The sequence below is a fragment of the Canis lupus genome, chromosome 16 (genome assembly GCF_011100685.1).
Source record: "Canis lupus familiaris isolate Mischka breed German Shepherd chromosome 16, alternate assembly UU_Cfam_GSD_1.0, whole genome shotgun sequence".
NCBI lineage: Eukaryota > Metazoa > Chordata > Mammalia > Carnivora > Canidae > Canis > Canis lupus.
In genome coordinates, this window is record NC_049237.1 from 14,597,802 (window position 1) to 14,622,154 (window position 24,353).

Here is a 24,353-nt window from a genome sequence, read left to right on the forward strand (position 1 = left end):
GTTCTCACTTTCATTCGGTTCTGTGTATTTTTAAAACTTTCCTTTGACATCTCCTTTCAACTCCTGGATTGCTTAGAATCGTTTTGCTTAGTTTCTCAATACTTGGAGATTTTCCTGCTGTTTTCTGCTACCGATTTCTAGTTTGAGTCCGTGATTTTCAAAGACCATGCTCTAGAATTTGAATTCTTGTAAATACGCTGAAGTTTGTGTCATGGCCCAGGATATGGCCTGTCTTGGTGTGAGTTCTGTGGGTGCTTGAAGACAACGTGTTTTCTGCACTTCTTGGGCGAGGTGTTTTATACCTGTTGTTGACATAACTGTTGGCTGATGGTCTTCTTGAGTGCTCTGTATCGTTGCTAATCTTTGTCCAGATTTTCTATCATTTATTTTTCTTCTTAAAATTTTTTTTTAAAAAAGAGTTTACTTATTCACGAGAGAGACACACGCACACACAGATGCAGAGACACAGGCAGAGAAGCAGGCTCCCCATGGGGAGCCTGATGCGAGACTCGATCCCAGGACCCTGGGATCACGCCCTGAGCCAAAGGCAGATGCTCCACCGCTGATCCACCCGGGCGTCCCTGGATCATACTTGTTAAAAATCACTCTGCCGATGTCTCTCTTTTGTATGTTTAGAACACTTGTCTTTCATGTAATTATCATGTCAGAGCATCCACCTGTCATTTTATGTTTTGTTTCTTTGTCCTGCTTTCCTCTGTGTTAGTCGAACGCGTTTTTAGAATTCAGCTTTGATATATCATTGTGCCCACGAGTGCGTATCTCTCTCAGTGCTGCTTGAGGTTTTATACTAAAGACACGTAACGTCACATTCTACTGTTGTCGACATGTTACCGGGTAGGGCGAAGTGCAGAAACCCCACCTCCGTGGCCTTCAGCCTCACCTGCGACAACACGGTCTTAAATATTTCTTCTGCATACATTTGAGCCACACCAGGCAGTGCTGTATGGCTCGCGTCAACCAGCACGTAGCGGAGAAGGGAAGTCAATTTTATTCATGGATATTTTTGCTTATGTCATGTCATTTCTTCCTCCCCTATGCCCAGATGCTTCCTTTTCTCCTTTTCTTTCTGGTTACAGGTCTTTCTCTTGGGGCAGGTCTGTTGGTGACAAGGCCTCCTACTTTTCCCTCTTGATTTCTTTCATTCCCGAAGGGCTCTGGGTACACAGTTCTTTTCTCTTGCACTCGAAAAGCCGGCCACCGTCTCATGGCCTCCACGATCCCCGATGAGAAATCTGTGGTAATTCGAACCGTGTTTCTCGTGGGAGAGGCACCGTTACTCCGCCGTTGCTCTCCGGCCTCGTCCGCTGTCGTGACGTTTCTGAGGTTTGACTGTGTTGTGTCCTGGTGTGGATGTCTTCGGTTTGTCTGCACTGGGGTCTTTCCAGTTTCCTCAGTGTGGAGATTTAGGTCTTTTGTCAAATTTGGGGTCTTTTCATCCACTAATTCTCTGAAGTTTTCTAGCCATTTTCTTACCCTTCTTTGGTGACTCCGTGGACATGAATGTGGGATCTTTTGTTACGGTCCCACGGGTCACTGTATTTTTGGGATTTCCTCCCCAGTCTCTGCTCTGTTTTATCCGTGTGGGCAATCTCTGTCATTCCGCCTGCAAGGACACTAGGCTCTCCTCTGTTCTCTGCCACCTGTCGAGCTTTTTATTTCATTTTTTTTTTCAGCTCCAACATTTGTATTTGAGTCTCTTTTGTATCTTTTATCTCTTTGCCGGAGTTCCTTTTTCTTCTTTCATTTTTTTCAGGTGTGTTTGTGGCTGTTTATCGAATGATTCTTACAATAGCTGCTTTAAAATCTCGTTACGTATGGTGATTATTCTGTTAATCGTGCTGTTGGTGTCTATTGATTTGTCTTTATTCATTTGTTGAGATTGTTCTGGTTCTCTTGTGCTGCATGATTTTCTTTTTTTTTTTTAAGATTTTATTTATGTATTTATTCATGAGAGACACAGAGAGATGCAGAGACAGAGGCAGAGAGAGAAGCAGGCTCCTTGCAGGGAGCCCGCCCGATGCAGGACTTGATCCCAGGACCCCAGGGTCACACCCCGGGTGGAATGCAGACGCTCAACCACTGAGCCACCCAGGCGTCCCTAATACATTTATCTTAAGTCACGTTTTGGTGTTTGTAGGACGCTCGGAGACTTTGTAGGATCCACGTTCATGAGTTTGTCCTTTGGATTTCTGGCTTGTGTTTTATTTTGCTGGTCAGAACACATCAGGCTTGTCGGCTCCTGATGCAGTGTTTACTGCCGCTTGGGGCTTTCGGGCTGGGTCTGAGATTGGACGTGGATTGCAGGTAATACCTTTATGATGTCAGAAAACTACTTTGTTCCAGGTTTTGCTGTTTTTAATAGGGGATGGGTGCTTGATCTTGCCAGATGGCGCTTTGCTCCCTATGGGAAAGCTGTGTGCTTTTACTCTTGGTTATGTGTGTCGGCTTTAGGGACCATCCCTAATCTCGTGGGTGCAGCTGATGCTGAGCCCCTGGTCAGAAGTACAGCCACAGCCTGTCCTTAGGAATTTCATATGACAGTGGCTTATGCAAGTGTGAGCACTCTTTCCCCCTCGTGTGCGGGTTCCAGGGAGCCTCTTTATGGCTGAGGTGGCAGGGCTGATCCATGCAGCCCTTCCAGCCCAGTCTCCATCTCTTCACTGGTCTGCCACTGCTGGTGTGTGGCCCTCGTCCTCGTGAATCAAGATGGTAGGTAGAGGGCTGGACATCAAGACCATGTCCCCAGCAACAGAGGGACAAAAGGAAGAATAGGCCTTCTTTAAGAGCCATTCCAGAAGCTCTCACGTGACCTTTCACCCCCTGTCTCCTGGGCCACATCTAGCTGCAAGAGCAGGCTGGATAACAGGGTGTTTATCTTAGGTCTCTGAGCCCCAGATGAAAGTAAGGGGCTAAACGGTTGTGCTCGTGGTGACGAAGGGATGTGGGAACAGCGGCCAGCTCTGCCCTGGCCTCACTTCCAGCACCAGATGCCACTGCCCAGCATTCCCAGCATGGTGCTCTCCTGTGGTCTATGACTGACTCAGTTTCCCTGTCCTAACTCCACGGTGCAGGGCAGCTGACGGGATGGAGAGACCAGGTCCTGGAGGTGTGCCCTTAGCTGGGGTCCTTGGAGAGGGAGGGGTTCCAGGGCATTAGGAGAATACTGAACGGGGAGGAGGGTGTGCTGGGCACGGCGGGTGTGGGGGGCAGCCTCCCTTGTTTGATCTGATGTAGCGTATTTGTAGGTGCAGGGGAGGGATTTAAGACCTGAGCCCTGAGCAGTGGGAATTGGAGGTGTGGCAGGCAAAGGGGGAGCAGGGTCTGGGGGGCAATGACCCCCTCACAGAGCACCTGCTGAGGACACTGTGCGCCTGTCTCCCTGTCTGGTGTGATGGAATTCAGACAGGGCAGAGGTGCGATGCAAGGCCAGGCCACCGTGCACTTCTCCAGGGACCGTCCGTGCGGGGCACACTGGTGCAGGAGCCACCCCTGAGCCCCTAACCGCAGCTCGGCAGCCCAGGCGGCCCAGGGTCGTGGGGCCCTGTGACGCTGGGTCTTCCTAGGAGAGCGTGAAGCCCCACGTGTGTTCTGGGGCAGCATTCTGTCGTGTCCCGGCCTCGTGCCTCAAGGCATTTCCAGCAACTTCCAGGTGTGTTCTTGTTGCTGATGCTGCCCTTGGCCTGTCCGCGAGGTGGCCTGGGTGAGGCCCTGCCCAAGCTCCCTCCACCGCCCGCACAGTCTGGCACCCTCTGCCTGTGTCTCAGCCTCGCCCCAGAGGCCCCCCGGCCAAGGAAGGGGTCGGCGTCTGCTGGCCAGGCACCAGTCACACAGCAGCTCCCACACCCCGTGCGCTGGGGCTGCCCCTCACATGTCAGCCTGGACGTGTCCATGCATGGCGTCCGTGTGCTCGCCAGCACTCAGAGCCTCTCTCCCAGGGGTCCCAGTGCTGAGAGTGGTCACAGGCCATGGCAGTAGCATGAAGTCCCGCCGCGGCATTGCACTCTGTCCATTTGGCCGCCGTGGGGGTGGGTCTCAGGGCAGAGCCAGGCCTTGCTCGGGCCACATGGCTCCGGGCACAGGCTCCAGGCCCGGGACTCAGGTTGGCCTCGTCTGCTTGGCTCCACGTAGCATCTAGCGGCGCTTGGCCGGCCTTCTCCTCTGCGGTTTACGTGGAGACGCATGACCTGGGGAGGCTCCTGAGGGGTGTGGGCTCCATGTGTTAGGCCTGTGACGTGCTCCGTGGAATCCAGAGCAGACGGGTGAAGCCCTCACACCCCTGCCCCAGGCCTCCGAGGCCATCTCCCAGAGGCCCCCTGGGTTCCGGGGGACTCCTGTCACTGTGCCGCTCTCATCATCATCCTGAGGTCATCACGTGGGACGTGGCCTCACGGAATGGGGCTGTGGTCCAGGAGGTCTCCCGATGCCTGCTGTGGGCTGGGGGATGCCAGGGGTCGAGGGCTTCAGTAGAGCTGCTGCGTTGATGGGACAGGCTGCAGCTGAGGGCAGGGGGCCCGGAGCAGAGCCTGGCGCTGGAGGGATGGAGTGAGGGAGCGGCTTCTCTTGCCCAGTCTCTGCCGTGTTTGCTCTTCTGAGCAGGCTTCCTTCCTCAGTCTACTGGGATTTCAATGTAATCTCTTTGCTTCCCGAAGCAGGCTGGGAAGGGGAGTGAGAGGCCCTGAGGGGAGGGCCTCAGATGCAGGTGTGGCCAGCTGTGGTCATGGGCCAGGGGGCTTGGCGGCGGGTGAGGATCCCTGGGAGGAGGAGAGGCAGAATGAGGCAGGTGGGGAAACTGAGTCCCCGGAAGAGGGATGGAGTCTCCTGTGCGGCAGGGCACCTCTAGAAAAGCCTAGATGTTTATTCCATTCTCTGAGAGGGAAGAAAACATCTGACCCCCAGAGAGAAGGAAGAAATCGGAAAATAGGACCGGGGGGAAATGAGACGTTGTGTACCGATCTCTGTGAGGTCACGGGACTCCCGTCTGTCCAGGGGGGCGGGTTTTACGGCCGACCTGGAGGTTCCTCTTGGGGCTGTGTTGGGCAGTGGGATGCGGAGTGAGGCCTGGCCATCCTGGTTGAGGCCGGTGGCGTTTCCTCCCTGTGACCTCTGCTCGGTGAAGTGGGGGCACACGAGTGGGTGGACGGTGGGTGAAGGTTGCTGTGGTGGCCCGGGTGTCGTGGAGGTGATGCAGGCCCCTTGCCAGTGCTCCGGGAGCGAGTTTCCTGTGTAATGCCACTCCAGGCCTGGGCACAGGCTGCAGGGGCCCAGGGGCCAGGCAGGGTCTGTAGCACCAGGCCGCCTGCTGCCCGTGAGGAGGGTCTGCAGCCCCTTGTGCAGGGCAGCTCCTCACACCACCTGGGTGGGGTGATCGAGGACTCGCAGGGGAGTCCTGCTGCATCACACAGACCTGTCTCTCCTGTCCAGGAGTGGCTGCTTATGAGCCTTCTGCCCCGGTATGTCGCCATGGAGATGAAGGAGGACTTCCTGAAGCCCCCGAAAGGATTTTCCACAAGATTTACATCCAGCAGCATGACAATGTGAGGTAGGGCTGATGCGGCCAGGTGCTGGGCCTTGGGGAGCTCAGATGAAGATGATGGAGGTGGAGGTGGAGGCGGTGGATGTGGGGGGGGAGGGGGGAGGGGGAAGTGGTGGAAGTGGTGGAGGAGGAGGGGAAGAGGTGGAAGAGGAGGAGGAGGAGATAGAGAAGGAGGTGGAAGAGGTGGAGGAGTGGAGGGGAGGCAGTACAGTTGGAGGAGGAGGGGAGGAGCGGAGGTGGAGAAGGGGGGGAAGGGGTGGAGAAAGAGGAGGTGGAGGAGGAGGGGGAAGAGTTGGAGGTGGAGGAGGAGGAGGAGGAAGGTGGAGGAGGTGGATGTTGAAGTGGTGGAGGTGATTGCCGGGGTGGGCATAATGGAGACAGTGAGGGTGATTGTGGGAAGTGATGGAAGTGGAGGTGATGGATACGGGGGCTGTGGTGGTTGGCGAGGAGGTGATTGAGATGGGAGGTGATGTGGGAGGTTGTAGAGGAGGTGGTGAGCGTAAGGGTGAGAGATAATGGAAGTGACAGTGATGGAAATGGGAGGTGCTGGTGGAGGTGGAGGTGATGCAGGAGGTGAGGAGTAAGTGTGCAGCGCAGGTAGTGGCAGAGGTGGGAGGCCTTGGGCAGGTGGGGGTGGAAGGCCTTAATGTGAGGGGAGGAGGGAGCGGGTGTGCGTCAGGAGGCCCAGGTGAGCACCTGCAGGCTTGGAAGCAGGTCCCATGGAGGGGGGGGTGGCGAACTCTTTCTTGGGTGATAGGTGTCACAGCTGCTCTTTCCCGCTGTTCCTCACCTCCCATGTCCTGCGTGGGCTGGAGAGGGTTGGCACTGTGTCTCTGCACTGGTTTGGGTGGTGGCATTTGAGCTGGATCTTGGCCCACGTCAGGATAACAGCTGAGCAATATTCCACTTGGTGCCAGGGCCTGCGGTAGGCGTCCTCTTCCTCCCCCGTTCCTCTCATGGCAGCCCCAGGAGGTAGGGATTGTTCCCGTTTTACAGGTGACGAAACAGCTTGCCCCAGACACGCTCTGAGGTTTGCTTGTTTTTACAAATCCTATCACAAAGAATTTTATTCTACTACATCATACATTCCCTTTTCTCTCTTGCTCTCCCTCTTTTTTTTCCCTTCCTCTTTTTACTAGCTGCATTCTTTGTTGTATTACTTCTTTTAGGTTTCAAGTTTTTATATAAATTCGATGGTTAACATATAGCCATTATTACTTTCCAGGGTAGTATTTAGTGATCCATCACTTACACATAATGCTCAGTGCTCATCACAGGTGCCCGCCTTAATACCCACTCCCTCTCTCCCCTCGCCTCGGCAACCCTCAGCGTGTTCTCTGTAGCTAAGAATCTGTTTCCTGGTTTGCGTCTCTCTCTTTTCTCTCCCTGTGTTCATCTGTTTCATTTCTTACATTCCATACATGAGTGAAATTATATGGTGTTTGTCTTTCTCTGACTGACTTATTTCACTGAGCATAATACGCTCTAGCTCCAACCAGGATGTTGCAAATGGCAGGATTTCATTCTTTTTGGATGGCCCAGTAGTATTCCATTGTATATATAGACCACATCTTTTTTGTTTTTGTTTTTACGTTTGCTTTTATTAAAATTCGATTTTCCACCATATAGTATAACATCCAGTGGTCGTCCAACCAAGTGCCCTCCTCAGTCACCCAGTTACCCCATCCCCCCACCCACCTCCCCTTCTGCAACCCTTTGTTTCTTTCCCAGAGTTAGGAGTCTCTCACGGTTTGTCTCCCTCTCTAATTTTTCTCGCTCAGTTCCCCTCCTTTTCCTTAGAATCCCTTTCACTATTTCTTATATTCCACATATGAGTGAAACCATATGATGATTGTCCTTCTGCAGTTGACTTTTTCACTCCTCATAATACCTTCCAGTTCCATCCACATCGAAGCACATGGTGGGTATTTTGTCCTTTCTGATGGCGGAGTAATATTCCATCGTATACATAGACCGCATCTTTACCCATCCGTCTGTTGAAGGACATCTTGGCTCCTTCCACAGTGTGGCTATTGTGGACATTTCTGCTAGAAACATCGGGGTGCAGGTGTCCCAGCGTTTCACAGCATCTGTATCTTTGGGGTAAATCCCCAGCAGTGCATTTGCTGGGCCGTAGGGTAGCTCTATTTTTAACTTCTTGGGGAGCCTCCACACAGTTTTCCAGTGTGGCTACACCAGTTCACGTTCCCACCAACAGTGCAGGAGGGTCCCCCTCTCTCTACATCCTCTCCAACGTGTGTTGTTTCCTGTCTTGTTAATTTTCACCATTCTCACTGGGGTGAGACCACATCTTTATCCATGCACGTTGATAAACATTTAGGCTTTCTTGATAGTTTGGCTATTATTGATAATGCTGCTCTAAACACGAGGGGGCATATACCCTTTCGAATCAGTATTTTTGTATCTTTTGGGTAAATACCTAGTAGTGCAATTGCTGGATCTTAGGGTAGTACTATTTTAACTCTTTGAGGAAACTCCATACTGTTTGCCAGAGTGGCTGTACCAGTTTTCATTCCCAGCAGCAATGCAAGAGGGTTCTCCTTTCTTTACCACTCACCGACACTTGTTGCTTCTTGTGTTGTTAATTTTGGCCATTCTGACAGGTGTGAGATGATGTCTCATCATGGTTTGATTTGTATTTCCCTGATGATGAGTGATGTTGAATATCTTTTCATGTGTCTGTTGGCCATCTGTGTGGCTTATTTGGAAAAATGTCTATTCGTGTCTTCTGCCTATTTCCTAGCTGGATTATTTGTTTTTTGGGTGTTGAGTTTGGTAAGTTCTCTATACATTTTGGATCGTAACCCTTTATCAGGTATGTCATTTGTAAACATCTTGTCCCATTCTGTAGGCTGCCTTTTAGTTTCGTTGATTGTTTCCTTCATTGTGCAGATTTTTATCTTGATGAAGTCCCAATAGTTCACTTTTAGCTTTGTTTCCCTTTCCTCTGGAGACAAGTCTAGGAAGAAATTACTATGGCCACTATCCGGGAGGTTACTGTTTGTCTTCGGGGACAAGTTTTTCTTTTGCTGTGCGGAAGCAGCTCATCTTGATGAAGTCCCAGCGGTCCATTTCGCTCTTGTTTCTCTGGCCTTCGTGGCTGATGTCATTTGCAAGAATTTGCTGTGGCCCAGTTCAAGATGGGTGTTGTTGCCTGTGTTCTCCCGGAGGGTTTTGATGGAATCTTGTCTCACGTTTACATCCTTCATGCGTTTTGAGTTTATCCTTGTGTTTGGTGTGAGAGGAATGGTCCAGTTTCATTCCTCTGCATGTGGCTGTCCAGTGTTCCCAGCAGCCTTTATCGAACAGACTGTCTTTTTTTTCCCCCGTGGATGGTCTTTCCTGCCTGGCCGAATCTTAGTTGCCTGTAGAGTTGAGGGTCCACTTCTGGATGCTCTACCCTGTTCCATTGATCCATGTGTCCGTTTTTGTGCCAGTACCACACCGTCTTGATGGTCACAGCTTTGTGGCACACCCTGAAATAGGGCATTGTGCTGCCCCCCCCGCCCCCCCGTAGTGGGTTTATTGGCTATAATTCCCGTGGCTGTTTGGGGTCTTTTCTGTTTCCACACAAGTCTTCCGATGATTTGTTCCAGCTCTCTGAAGAGAGTCTGTGGAATTTCTGACAGATTTTGCACTAGTTGTGTAAATTGCCCTGGGTCACGTTGACATTTTCCCCAATATTAATTCTTCCAACCCAGGAGCATGGAACCTTTTTCCATCTCTTTGTGTCTTCCTCAGTTTCTTTCAGACGTGTGCTGCAATGTTTCGGGTAGAGATCCTTTACCCCTTTGGTTAGGTTTCTTTCTAGGTAGCTCATGCTTTTTATGGGTGCTGCGGTTGTATAAATGGGATTGACCCCTTCCTCAATGTCCCTTTCCTCGGTCTCATTGTTCACGTACAGAAACGCCACTGGTTTCTGGACCCTGAGTTTGTATCCCGCCACACTGCTTAACATGCTGTAGGTGTTCCAGCAATTTCGGGTGGAGTCTTTTGGGTTTTCTAGGTACGGTATCATGTTATCGGCGAAGAGGGAGAGTTTGACTTTTCCTTTGTGGGTTTGAATGCCTTTTATTTCTTTTCGTTGCCTGATTGCTGAGGCCGTGACGTCTCATACTATGTTGAGAATAGCAGCGGTGAGAGTGGACATCCCCGTCTCGTGCCTGGTCTTCGGGGAAAGGCTCCCGGTGTTTCCCCATTGGGAATGATAATTTGCCAGGGGCTTGTCGTAGATGGCTTTGAAGATGCTGAGGGACTTTCCCTCTATCTCTGTACACTGAAGCGTTTGGATCAGGAATGGATTTTGTCAAATGCTTTCTGTGCGTGTCTTGAGAGGATCATCTGGTTCTTGTTTTTTCTCTTGCAGATCTGATCAGTCACACGGAGTGCTTGCCGAGTGTTGAATCGGCCTTGCGTCCCGGGGATAAATGCCACCTGGTCACGGTGAGTAACTTCTCAATGTACCGTTGGATCCTATTGGCTCGTATCTTGTTGAGGACGTTTGCATCCGTGTTCATCGGGGACATCGCAGTATAATTCTCCTTTTTGGTGGGGTGGAGTCTTTCTCTGCTTTTGGACATAATGTGATGCTGGCCTCCAAGAACGAGTTTGGAAGCATTCCATCTCTTGTCTATCTTTCGGAACCGCTTGAGTAGAAATAGGTATGGTTTCTTCTTTAAACGTTTGATAGCATTCCCCAGGGAACCCATCTGGCCCTGGGCTCTTGTGTCTTAGCAGGTCTTTGATGATGACTGCTTCAGTTTCCTCCCTGGATATTGGCCTGTTCGGGTTTTCTGTGTCTTCCTGTTCCGGTTTTGGTAGTTTGTGGTTTTCAGGAAATGCGTCCGTTTCTGCTCGATTGCGCAATTTATTGGCGTGTAGCTGCTCAGGATGAGTTTTTAAGATCGTTTGTATTTCCTTGGTGGTGGTGGTGATCTCTCGTTTCTCATTCATGATTTTATTAATTGGAGTCTTTTCTCTCTTCTTTTTATAAGGCTGGCTTAATGGTTTTTCTCTCTCTAACTGGTTCTTTCAAAGATCCACCTCCTGGTTTGTGGATGTGTTTCCCTAGTTCCTCTGCTCTCTATTTCTTGGAGTTCTGCTCGAATTTTTATTAACTGTTGTCTTCTGCTGGGTGAAGGTTTCATTTGCCGTTCCTTCTCCAGCTCCTTTAGGTGCAAGGGTAGCTTGTGTATTTGAGTTCTTTCCAGTGTTTGGATGGACGCTTGTATTGCGATGTATTTCCCCTATCTGGGACCGCTTTTGCCGTATCCCAAAGATTTGGAACAGGTTGGTTGTATCTTCATTCTCGTTGGTTTTTGTGAATATTTTTAATTCTTCTCTAATGTACTGGTTGACCCTTTCGTCTTTTAGCAAGATGTTCCTTAACCTGCACGCGTGTGAAATCCTTGCAAACTTCTTCTTGTGGTTGAGTTCTAGTTTCAGAGCATTATGGTCTGAAAATACGCAGGGGACGATCCCAGTCTTTTGGTATCGATCACGACCTGATTTGTGACCCAGTATGTGGTCTCTTCTGGACAAAGTTCCACATGCACTTGAGAAGAATGTGAATTCAGTTGCATTTGGAGGTAAAGTTCTGTAAACATCTGTGTGATCCATGTGGTACACTGCATCCTTTCATGCGCTTGTTTCTTTGGAGATACTGTGCCTGGAAGATCTATCAATCCTAGAAAGTGCCGTGTTCGAGTTTCTAAGTAAAAGTGTCTTATTATCTAAGTATGTCTTAACTTTGCTTCGCAACTGATTGATATCCGTGGCAGCTCCCACATTCGGGGCATAGATATCCACGATTGTTAGGTGGTCTTGTTGGACAGATCCTTTAAGTACAATCTAGTGACTGTTTGAGGTTTTCCACGTAGAGTGTCATGTCCTCTGTGATGAGTGAGAGTTTGACTTCTTGGCTGATCGGGATGCCTTTTCTCTCTGTTTCGGAATGTCACTGCGAAAGCTGGGACCGCTACTACTGTGCCGAACGACAGCGTTGAGGGTGGACACCCTGTCGTGTTCCTGACCTTAAGTTAAAAGCTCGAGGATTTTCCCAAGGAAGAGGACTTTCCCTCTGGGTCTTTTGGAGACGGGTTTTATGAGAATTGAGGTTTGTTCCCAGTATCCGTACCGGGCAGAAGGTTTTCATCACGAAAGGATGGTCTATTTGGTCAAGTGCTTTTTCTGCATCTGTTGAGAGAATCCTACGGTTGTCATCCTTTATTTGATTGACATGGAGAGGGAAGGAGGGACAGAGAAGCGGAGGGACGGACAGAAACAGGGAGGGGGACACAGACAGGGAGGGAGAGATCGGGGAGGGGAGGGAGAGAAGACAGCGAGATGGCGAGGGAGAGACCGAGACAAGGAGGGAGACTGAGGGAGGGAGGGAGAGAGCCAGACACGGAAGGAGAGTCAGAGAGACACGGAGGGAGAGACAGAGACAGAGAGGGAGACACCGAGAGACAGTGAGGAAGAGACAGAGAGACAGGGAGGGAGACCGAGACACAGTGAGGGGGACACAGAGACAAGATGGAGAGAACGAGACAGGGAGTGAGAGACCGGGAGACACGAAGGGAGACACACAGAGACTGGTGGAGAGATAGAGACGCAAAGAGAGACAGAGACACAGGGAGGGAGAGCCGGTGAGACAGGGAGCGAGAGTCAGAGAGGGGGGGGGAGAGAATGAGACGGGGGGCGGGGGGTGCGGGGACAGACCAAGATGGGGTGGCAGGGAGAGACAGACACAGAAACAGGGAAGGAGAGTCAGAGAGACAGGGACGGAGAGAGAGAGACGGTGAGGGAGAGACAGAAAGACAGGGAGGGAGAGGCAGGGAATCAGGTAGGGAGACGCCGAGAGACTGGGAGGGAGAGACCGAGACACAGAGAGGGTGACACAGAGACGAGGAGGGTGAGATCTAGACAGTGTGGGAGAGACAGAGAGGGAGGGAGACCGAGAGACAGGGAGGGAGAGACAGAGAGACAGGGAGGGACAGACCCAGAGACAGGGAGGGAGAGACCGAGAGACAAAGGGCTGCGCGGGGGAGGAGTGGTGGGACCTGTTCGCGGAGGGGGCTGGCGATGGGGCCTCCTACGGGTCAGGTCTCCTCCGGCGGCTCAGAGAGGGTGCGGGGCCCCTCCACCGGGGCTCAGGGAGGGTGCCGAGCCCATCCGCGTACGCTCAGAGGGATTTGGATGCAGACACCATCCAGCGTCAGGGCACGGCCTTGGGGCGGTGGCTTGAGGGCCTGGGCTGCTGGGCCCCAGGAGCCCCCCCAAGGCCCTGGCTCTTCCTCCGCCCCCCGCCACCCTCCCCGCTCCCCGCTCTCAGGTCCCACCCTAAGTGCCCCAGCCTGGTCGGGAGCCCGCCCCCCGCCCTGGTCCCTATCAGGTGAGTACGGCTACCTCTGAAAGTTTTGCATTTTGAAAGCGTTCCCCTTTCTGCGCATGCTGTCCAACATTTGGTATTTCCTGTCTTGTTAATGTTCTCACCGCTGTGAGGTGGTTTCTCATTGTGGTTTTGATCTGTATTTCCCTGATGGCCAGTGATGCAGAGCATTGTCTCGCGTGCTTGTTGGCCATGTACGCCTAGGTCTTCCTCCGTGACTTTTCTGTTCGTGTCTTTTGCCCATTTTCAGATTGGATGGTTGGTCTCTTTGCTGTGGAGTTGCAGAGGTTCTTCAGCGATCTTGGATGCTGGCCTTTATCTGACGGGGCATTTGCAAGTAGCTTCTCCCATTCTGGAGATTGTCTGTCGGTTTTGTTGAGTGTCTCTTTGGCTGTGCGGAAGCTTGTCATCCTGGTGAAGTCCCAATAGTTCATCTCTGCTTTTGTTTCTCTGGCCTTCATGGGTGTATCTTGCAAGAAGTTGCTGTGGCCAAGTTCAGGTAGGGCGTTGCCTGTGTTCTCCCCCAGGGTTTTGATGGAATCTCGTCTCACATTTACATCTTTCATCCATTTTGAGTTTATCTTTGTGTACGGTGTGAGACAGTGGTCCAGTTTCCCTCTTCTGCATGTGACTGTCCAGTATTCCCCTGGCATTTATGGAAGAGACTTGTCTTTTTTCCAGTGGATGGTCTCTCCTGCTTGGTCGAATGTATGGTCTTGACCATCGACTTGATTCTGGATTCCTCTGGATTCCTCTTCTGTTCCATTGATGGATGTGTCTGTTTTTGTGCCTGTGCCCACTGTCTTGGTGAGCACAGCTTTGCAGCGCAACCTGAAATCCGGCATTGTGCTCCCCCCGCTGTGGTTTTCTTGGCACTATTCCCGTGGCCATTCAGGGTCCTTTCCGATTCCACAGAAATCTTCAGATGATCTGTTCCAGCTCTCTGAGTAGAGTCCGTGGTATTTTTGTTAGGGATTATGTTAATTGTGCAAATTGCCCTGGGTCACGTTGATGTTTTCCCAATATTCATTCTTCGTATCCATGAGCATGGAATAGTTTGCCATCTCTTTGTGTCTTGCTCAGTCTCTTTCAGACATGTTCTGTCGTTTTTCGGGTAGAGATCCTTTACCTCTTTGGTTAGGTTTATTCCTAGGTAGTGCATGCTTTTGGGTGCCATCGTAAATGGAGATGACTCCTTAATTTCTCTTTCTTCAGTCTCATCGTTAGCATCTAGAAAGGCCACTGATTTCTGGGCATTGATTTTGTAGCCTGCCACACTGCCGAATTTGCTGTATGAGTTCTAGCAGTCTTGGGGTGGAGTCTTTTGGGTTTTCTAGGTGTACAGTATCATGTTATCTGCGAAAAGAGAGAGTTTGACTTCTTCTAGGCCGATTTGAATGCCTTCTATTTCTTTAGGTTGCCTGATTCCTGAAGCTACGACGTCTAGTGTTATGTTGAATAGCAGTGGTGAGAATGGACATCCCTGTCTTGTTCCTGATCTTTTTCGGGGAAAGGCTCCCAGCGTTTGCCCCTTGGGAATGATAATTTGCCAGGAGGTTGTCGTAGATGGCTTTGAAGATGCTGAGGAATGTTCCCTCTATCCCTATACTCTGAAGCATTTGGATTAGGAGAGGATGCCATATTTTGTCAAATGCTTTCTCTGCATCTATTGAGAGGATCATCTGGTTCTTGTTTTTTCTCTTGCAGATCTGATCAGTCACACGGAGTGTTTGCCGAGTGTTGAACCAGCCTAGTGTCCCGGGGATAAATGCCACCTGGTCACGGTGAGTAACTTCTCAATGTACCGTTGGATCCTATTGGCTTGTATCTTGTTGACAACGTTTGCATCCGTGTTCATCGGGGACATCGGTCTATAACTCTCCTTTTTGGTGGGGTCTTTGTCTGCTTCTGGACTTCAGGTGATGCTGGCCTCATAGAACGAGTTTGGAAGTATTCCATCTCCAGAAGCTTCAGCTGGCCTCACTGTAGTCTCTGTGGCGGGCTCTTGTTTTGGTTCAGGATGTAGCTCGGTGGCCAGAGTCGTTCGCTCCACTGAGGCAGGTGGCTGCTCCGGCATGTGCGGGAACCCGATAGCATGCACCTGGGCGTGCTCTTCCTCCAGGGTGGCCACGGGTACCGGTAGCTCTTGCATGTCGGAACAGTGAGTCAGAGGTGTTACCACCACGTGCATTGGTTTGGTCTCAGCAGCTGGCTTCTCGGCTCGAGCCGTGACCAGCTCGATCACCTCTGGCTCTGAAGCTTTAGCAGGCCCCGAGGTAGGAGCTGGGGCCGGTTGTTGAGGTGGTTCAGGATATTGCACAGGGCAGACACTAGTTGCTGCACTGAGCTGGGTGGCCGCTCCGGCATGTGGCGGACCCTGATAGCATGCGCCGGGACATGATGTCAGATGTCACAAGGGTGGCCAAGGTTGCAGGTGGGTCCTCCTTGTCGGGAGAGTGAATCAGAGGTGTGACCACCTCGTGCATTGGCTTGGTCTCAGCAGCTGACATCTGCGCTCTGGCCAAGCACTCAGCACCGACAGCCCTGCCCAGCTCGATCACCTCAGGCCCAGAAGCTTCATCAGGCCCCACCTTCGGAGCTGGGGTGGGCTGCTGCCGTGGTTCATGATGTTGCTCAGGGGCCGAAGCTGGAGCTGCACTGAGGCAGGTGACTCCTTTGGCATGACATGCCGGGGACATTGATAGTGGGTGCCCGGGGGAGCTCTTCTTGCAGGGTGGCCAAGTGTGCAGGTGGCTCCTCCAGGTCGGGACAGTGAATCAGACGTGTGACTGCCATGTAAATTGGCTTGGCCTCCGCAGCTGGCATCTCGGCTCGGGCCAAGCACTCAGCACCAACTGCCATGCCCGGCTCGAACTGCTCAGGCCCATAAGCTTCAGTTCGCCCCAGTGTAGTAGCTCTGGCGGGCTCTTGATTTCATTTAGGATGTTGCTCAGTGCCCGAAGTCGGTTGCTCCACTGAGGCAGGTGGCTGCTCCATCATGTGGGGGATCCCGATAGCATGCCCCTTGGCGTGCTCTTCTTCCAGGGTGGCCGTGGGTACAGGTACTTTTTCACATTTGAAATACCTTATTGCCTATTTGCTTATGTTAAAAAAATAACTGTGTCCAAGACTTAAAGATTCTTATTTACTGATGCATTTAAATCTTTCTCATAATGATCTACGGCATTTAATGTAGTAGGGAAATTGTTCATATCGGTGCCTCCGGCAACTTTTCCTTCTGTACTTGTGGTGTTCCTGTTTCTATCATTCGGGTATCTTTTGAAAAACAATGACATTCTTTAGAACCCTGAAGATTTACCTGGTGTTTTGTTTTGTTTGTTTTTTTTTTTTAGTGTCATACATTTCCATTTATTGGACCTACTGAATCCATCAGTTAAATGTTTGCTTATTTTACATAAAGCACCCGTTTTCTTTTTCTTGAATTTTTAATTTTTTATTGGAGTTTAGTTTGTCCACATATAGCGCAACACCCAGTGCTCATCCCGCCAAGAGCCCCCCTCATTGCCCATCACCCAGTCACCCCACCCCCCCACCCACTTCCCCTTCCACTACCCCTTGTTTGTTTCCCAGAGTTAGGTGTCTCCTGTTTTGTCACCCTCACTGATACTTTCACTCATTTTCTCTGCTTTGCCTTTATTCCCTTTCACTAATTTTTATATTTCCCAAATGAATGAGACCATATAATGTCTGTCCCTTTCCGATTGACCGTTTTTACTCAGCATAATAGCCGGGACAGCTGCACCCCAATGTTTCTAGCAGCAATGTCCATAATAGGCAAACTGTGGAAGGAGCCTCGGTGTCCATCGAAATATGATGGATCAGGAAGCTGTGGTGTGGCGGGCAGTCATGGCGGCTCACCTAAAGAAACGAGTGTACGAGGAATTCACTAAGGTGGTCCAGCAACAACAGGAGGAAATTGCAACCAAGAAACTGCGATTGACAAAACCAAGTAAATCTCAGCACTCCACGTAGATCGGTGTAAAGCTCCCTCCCCAGTGGATGCTTTGCAGTATCTACTCCAGTTTGCCAGAAAGCCTGTTGAAGCAGAAAGTGAGGAAGGAGTAGTCAGGATTCTCTTGGAACATTGTTACAAGGAGAATGATCCATCTGTGAGACTGAAAATTGCATCATTGTTGGGTTTATTATCAAAGCCTGCAGCGTTTTCACCAGAGTGCATTATGGATGATGCCATTAACATCCTGCAGAATGAAAAGTCTCATCAAGTCCTTGCTCAACTGTTGGACACCTTGCTTGCAATTGGCACCAAACTCCCAGAGAATCAAGCTATCCAGATGGGATTAGTTGATGTAGCCTGCAAACACCTCACAGATACGTCTCCTGGTGTAAGAAATAAGTGCCTGCAATTACTTGGCAATCTTGGCTCTTTGGAGACGAGTGTCACAAAAGATGGAGAAGGCCTAGCTGTCAGAGATGTCCAGAAGATTATAGGGGATTACTTCAGTGACCAAGACCCACGTGTCAGAAGAGCGGCTATAAAAGCCATGTTGCAGCTTCATGAAAGAGGACTGAAATTACACCAAGCAATTTATAATCAGGCCTGTAAATTGTTGTCTGATGACTGTGAACAAGTGCGCAGTGCTGCAGTCCAACTTATCTGGGCTATCAGTCAGCTCTATCCTGAAAGCACTGTCCCCATTCCTTCTTCTAATGAAGAAATTCGCTTAGTTGATGATGCATTTGGAGCAATTTGTCCCATGGTCAGTGATGGCTCCTGGGTGGTTCGAGTTCAGGCTGCAAAGCTATTGGGCTCGATGGAACAAGTCAGTTTTCACTTCTTGGAGCAGACGCTCGACAACAAGCTCATGTCAGATCTCAGGAGAAAACGCACTACACGTGAACGTGCCGAGGAACTTTACAGGTCAGAAGAGTTTTCCAGTGGCAGAAAGTGGGGAGGTGATGCTCCCAAAGAAGAAATAGATACAGGAGCTGTGAACTTGATGGAGTCAGGAGCTTGTGGAGCCTTTGTTCCTGGATTGGAAGATGAGATGTATGAGGTCCGCATTGCTGCTGTGGAGGCTCTCTGCATGCTGGCCCAATCTTCACCTTCTTTTGCGGAGAAGTGCCGCCCTGATTTCCCGGTGGACATGTTTAATGATGAAATTGAGGAAGTACGTCTGCAGTCCATACACAGCATGAGAAAAATTTCTAAAAACATCACTCTCCGAGAGGATCAGCTTGGCAGTGTCCTGGCTGTGTTAGAGGATTCGTCCAGAGATATTCGAGAGGCTGGCTCTTCACGAACTTTTATGCTGTACTAATGTTTCGACTAAAGAAGGGATTCATCTCGCACTGGTGGAGCTGCTGAAAAATTTAACCAAGTCCCCTACTGATAGGGACTCTAATGGAAGTGCTTGAAGTTTCTGGGAAGTCGGCATCCAACCCTGGTGCTTCCTTTGGTGCCAGAGCTCCTGAGCACCCATGCATTTTTTGGCCCAGCTGAACCAGACATGGATGACCCAGCTTACATTGCAGTTTTGGTTCTTATTTTTAATGCTGCTACAACCTGTCCAACAATGCCAGCACTGTTCTCAGATCATACCTTCAGGCATTATGCCTACCTCCGAGACAGTCTTTCTCATCTTGTTCCTGCCTTAAGGTTACCAGGTAGAAAACTAGTGTCATCGGCCGTTTCTCCCGGTATTGCGCCCCATGAGGACCCGTCCCATCAGTTCCTGCAGCAGAGCCCTGAAAGGGTGTACAGTCTTCAGAGCACCGGGCCCCTCAGGGAACCCAGAAGCTGCTGGAGTTCACCATCCGGGATCTGCAAAGACTTGGAGAACTTCAGTCTGAACTAGCAGGAGTTGCTGACTTCTCGGCTACCTATCTTCGGTGTCAGCTTCTTCTCATCAAGGCCTTGCAAGGAAAGCTGTGCAATGTGGCTGCCCCTTTATATTTGAAGCAGAGTGACTTGGCCTCCGCAGCAGCAAAACCAGATCATGGAAGAGACCTACAAAATGGAGTTCATGTACAGTGGTGTGGAGAAGAAACAGGTGGTGATTATACATCCCATGAGGCTGCAGGCCAAAGCTTTGCAACTTACAGTAACAGCACGGACTACTCGAGGAGTTGACCCCTTATTTGGGATGTGTGAAAACTTTTTACAGGAAGTGGACTTTTTTCAGAGGTGTTTTATTGCTGATTTGCCCCCACCTACAGGACAGCTTTGTGGACAAACTTCTTGACCTTATGCCCCGACTCATGACATCCAAGCCTGTGGAAGTGGTCAAAATTCGACAGACCATGCTGAGGCAGAGTACTCCTTGCACCTCCCCCTTCCAAAGCAGATCCACACACTTCAGCCACCATCATTGAGCCAGCAGGCGAGTCAGACAACCCTTTGCGGTTACGTCTGGATTGGTTGTGGCCCTGGATGTCGATGCGACCCTGGAACATGTGCAGGACCCTGAGAGTGCTGTGAAGGTCCAGGTCTTCTATCCAGATGGCCAGGCTCAGATGATTCATCCTAAGCCGGCAGACTTGCGGAATCCTGGCCCACCCAGGGCGCCACCGGCTTATCACTCAGGTGTACCTCTCCCATACTGCCTGGACAGAACCATGCCCGGTGGAAGTGAGGCTGCTACCGGCCTACAACTCCAGTTCCCGCATTCCAAAATCCCCCTGGATTGAAGGTGGCAAAGTGTCCCCCCAGGTGGAAACCAGTATGGAGGGCACCATCCCCTCCAGCAAGTCTGTGAACGTTTACATAATGCCCAAACCCGCAAGGCGCTGAGTCACAAGCATTGTGTAGAGCTGAAGCTGAGAAAGACCTTCTTAGGTAGCAGAGTGAGCCCGAAGCCTAGAGCACTTCACCTGGAGCCGGCGTATGGGCATGAGCACCATCACCCTTATCGTCTCATCTGGTATCAAACACAAAATAAATTATTTTGCATTAAAAAATCAAAAACCTTCAAGTCCACACCTCTTCCTTCCCTGACTCCCCCCACCACCTCTATAAAGTTGAGAAAACAACAAGAACAACAACAACAGAAGAAGGTGTGGTCTTACAGCTTACAATGGAATATTACTCAGCCATTAGAAACGACAAAGGCCGTGAAAGGAGAGTGACGTTTGGTTCTACTTGTTGGGTTGATGTTGTTGTACGTGTGTGTGCAGCCAACCAGCAGTGCTCGGTATGTACCAGATCATCTACTAAGAAGGGTCTTTTACTCAAAACCAGGAAAGAGGAAAGAGAAAGAACTAGTTTCGAGAGCTTTTTGATTTGGAAAAAGCATTCCAAAAATCACGATTTTCATTATACAGTAAGGGAGTAGCTTCCTTTCTGTGTTCATTCTCGTGAGGATTAACGATAGAGGGAGTCCTGTGAAATGAAGACCACTTTGTATTCCAATTTACTTCCTGGAATTTCTTAATTGTTTCCTTTTTTTTTGGTTTTTACTGACATTCAAAAACTGAAAAACTTCTGGCTCATAACTTTGTTGCATTTCTAGGTCCCTGCAGCAACAAAAGGAAATCGTCCTATTAGGACTAGAAGTTTAAGTGAGTCCTAAAGTATTGGAAGAAAATTCTAAAATATACATTGAGGTTCTACAAGGAAAAGATTGAGTTTATTTTTTTTAATTTTTTATTTATTTATGATAGTCACAGAGAGAGAGAGAGAGAGAGAGAGAGAGAGAGGCAGAGACACAGGCAGAGGGAGAAGCAGGCTTCATGCACCGGGAGCGCAACGTGCGAATCGATCCCGGGTCTCCAGAATCACGCCCTGGGCCAAAGGCAGGCGCCAAACCGCTGTGCCACCCAGGGATCCCCAAGATTGAGTTTAAACAAAAGAGCCTGAGCTAATTCTTCCAGAAGGTTTGTTACCTTGAATTCAGAGCCCTTTTACGAGTATATTAGAAAAATAAGTAGTCCCACAGTGTCAGTCGATTCATGTATTAATGAGATGAGAGCTAACATTAATGAAACTAACTCTAAAGTAGTTGACTGCCAAGCTGATTGTTAAATTGGTTATTATGGAAACAGGAGAACCAACTCACACACTTAGAAATGAGGTCCCAGACTGGAAGCACTGGGAAATGTAGCTGCTCATAATCTAAGTTAAATAATTCCTTGACAATCTGTGTAGATCTATATCAACATGGCGGTCTTATATGTAATTTAGGGTGTTTAGTAGGAAATTATCGAATGGACTTCATGATTCCCTAGAGCTCATTTTGAGAGGTGCTAGTGAATCAGGAGGGGAAAAAAATGAATGCTCAAAAAAGTCCTATTTCCATCTTATACATTTGGGGAAACTGTAAGAATATGTCCAAAGAATCTTGGTCTTCAATAGTTTTATATACAGTAATAACTAACACCATAAAATAGCACTTATTTAGATAGAATTGATGGTAGATGTGGCAGTACTACATCCTTTTCTACAATGTCTGAGCGTTTGTAGTACTTCAGACCTTTCTATCAGGCGTCAACATTAAATATTGAATACCTCTAGAAAGTGTGAAAATAATTTTGTCTTTGGAAGTAGTTAACGTGAAGTTTTTCCGTGTGTCCCATTGGACTTTTCTAGTGATGATCCTCCTAGGATGCTTTATCAGTAGGTGTCTGGATTTTATGGACTAAAAAACTGATATTTTCTTTTACAGTTGAAATTAAATCATCTTTATACTTAATTTTCTATGTCCTCTCATAGCAAAAAGTAAGCAAAATATGCCAAGACAAAGAATGATGGTCCCCCCACCAAACCTTGAGCATAACCGTTAAGGAACAAGAACTGTCGGAGATCTATGTGTGTGTATCTGTACGTACATCCATGCATACATGGCAAAATTTAACAGAAATCACAATTCCAACATCGTCTGTGGTTTATGTCACAGCTCTTCTCTGTCGTCAGCCTCTGTTTTTCTCTTTGGGCTTTCGTTGAAAAATACTCGGCCTCATGTCTTTCGCTCTGAGACTTTAACTGTAATCCTTGAATTCTTAATTTCAGTTCAGAAACCCTAGTCTTAGAACTCATGAGTCTTCAGATTTCCATGACTGTCACCAAAAGTTGAAAATCCTATAGGTTTGCCCTTTTTTTTTTTTTTAAACTAAAGACTTAAAGAAAAGAAAAAAAATGCTTCTTTCTGTTTTGACAAATATGAGGAAGAAAGTGCAATCAGGAATACAGGTGGAAGCAACTCCTTCCGTAGCCTCCCCTTGTACCTTTAAAAGAGCTTTGTCATGTGGTTAATGATGGAGAACGTTGACAACATGCATTGTATATGTCTGCTGTCCGCAAAGTGTATTGTGTGACCGAGCGTGGGGGATGCCGAGTGCGCGCTGGGAAGCAGCCCGAAGCGTCCTGGGGCCCCGCTCATCCAAGTCGATGCTCTGATGACATCATCGTGACAGGTGGCACCCGCGCTGCCGTGTTCACTGACCATCGCGGCCTTGGGACCTGGGAAGTCACAGGGGATCTGGGGCAGAGGCGTGTGGGGATTCTGGCCGCCCATGTGCATCTGGATGCGCTGCTGCAGCAGGGCCACGTTCGGGACCCTCTTCTGGCAGATGGGGCACGAGTGCCGCATCTCTATGGACGTGTTGGTCCGGGGAACCCCGAGGTGCATCTTCAGGTTGCCCTTGGTGGACAAGGCCCGACCCCAGATCTTGCCCTGGAATGGCCTCTCCCCAGTGTGGGGCCGTAATGCATCTCCAGGGAGCTTTGGCAGCTCAAGACCCGGTGGCAAATGAGACATTCGTTGGGGTCGGTGGTGGCCTTGTCAATGTTCCCCACCAGCTGCTGTAATTTCAGGGTCTCCGACCCGGCTCCGGGGTCCCACTCCCTTGGAAACCACCAACCCTCGGGGAAGTGTGGCTTGCTCCCACCCCCCCAGACAGTAGGGACCCGTCCTCACTTTCTGGGGAAGTCCCGGGCTGCAGGTCATTGGGCAGCGGGCCGCCCAGGAGGTCCTTGGGGTTAGTCCCTGAAGAGAGATTCTGAGGTAGCCCTAGACCGGGGGTCCCTGTTACAAGGACAGGTTTGCTGTCTAAAGAGAGACTCGATTCATCTACGGGGATGGCTACAGAGAGTGCATAGGGAATGCCATGGCCTGCCGACGCTTTGTCGTGGAACTTGGGAAAGAGCTGGGGGTGGGCCTTCACCTGGGGATGTCCATGCAAGTGCACTTGAGGTTGCCCTGGGTGGTGAACCGGCGGCCACAGACAGAGCCCACGAAGGGTCTCTCTCCGGTATGGGAGCGGAGGTGGATCTGCAGGGAGCTATGGGTCCCCAAAGCCCTGCTACAGTACTTAGGCTTGTGCTTGCAGAGGACGGCCTGTCTGGGTTTGGCCTGCCCCAGGGACACGTTCGGCGGCTTCCCCTTCCCTTTCCTGGACGGGTCTAACGCCTCGGTGGAGGAAGGGCTCTGGAGGAGCACAGAGCCCTGGGCCTGAGGTAGCAAAGCACGGGGAAGGCGCGACCTGGCGTTGGCAGCACCCTCCTCCGTCGGGCTCCAGGGCAAGGGTGCAGCCCGGGGAGCTGCGGGGAAGGGGTGTTCGCGTGAGGCAGCTGGGCTGGTGTCGGGCGACCGGAGACAGGCCCTGGCTGCCGACTTGCTGGTCGCAGAAAGCTGCGGGTCCCTGCTCGGCCCAGGGTCTGGAGGGGGTCACCCCCGAGTGGAGGGCGCGCAGGCCCACGTGCTCCCCGGTGGCGGAGGCCTCGGGAGCGGGATGTGCTGCAGCTGCGGCTGCTGCGGACGCAGGATCTGCTCCGGCCCGGGGGCTGCTGGCACCGGGCGCTGCGCCCGCTCACCCGCACCCTGTGCCCCGCGGGGCTCGCAATGACCAGGTGGCGGCCGCTTTGCCTTTGGGTAGTAGCTTCCGTCCTGGGGCGCGCTCGGCAGGCGGTCTCGGCCTTCAGGTCCACGACACACTCGCCCCGGCTTGTCCTTGAGCGCCCCGGCCGCCGCCCCCTCCCTGGGACCCTCCGCACCCCCTGGGCCGGCGGCGGCGGCTGAGCGCGCCCGGGGACTCTGCCCAGCCCGGCCCCTGCCGTGGGTCATGTGCGCACAGCTGGGGCAGTGCGATTTGTCTCGTGTCCTAGGAACCCCGAGAAGCTGGAGAGCTCTGCACAGCATTTCTCACAGCTGCGAGTCTCCTCCCGACGAGTCCTGTGTGCAGTCCTTCGGTCCCGGGGGTGTCACTGGGCCCCGTCCTCCTACGAGTTGACGCGCTGGGGTTCCACCTGCCTGCGCCTCGAGGCGGTGCGAGCATCGGGCAGCCGGGAGGGCCTCGGTTATTTGCCCACTCCGCCACAAATTCCTGGAGTTCTTTGCTCATATTTTAATAAACAAAACAGGGTAATGGGGAAGGGAGGGAAAATAAAATAAGAAATCAGAGAGGGAGAAAAAA

General features: G+C 50.7%; 2 pseudogenes; one reads left to right on the forward strand and one right to left on the reverse strand.

The window, feature by feature from the left end:
• Nucleotides 1-16,719: 16,719 nt before the first annotated feature.
• LOC119877093 lies at nucleotides 16,720-20,133 on the forward strand (annotated as a pseudogene).
• A 562-nt stretch (nucleotides 20,134-20,695) lies between these two features.
• LOC119877060 lies at nucleotides 20,696-24,004 on the reverse strand (annotated as a pseudogene).
• Nucleotides 24,005-24,353: the final 349 nt, after the last annotated feature.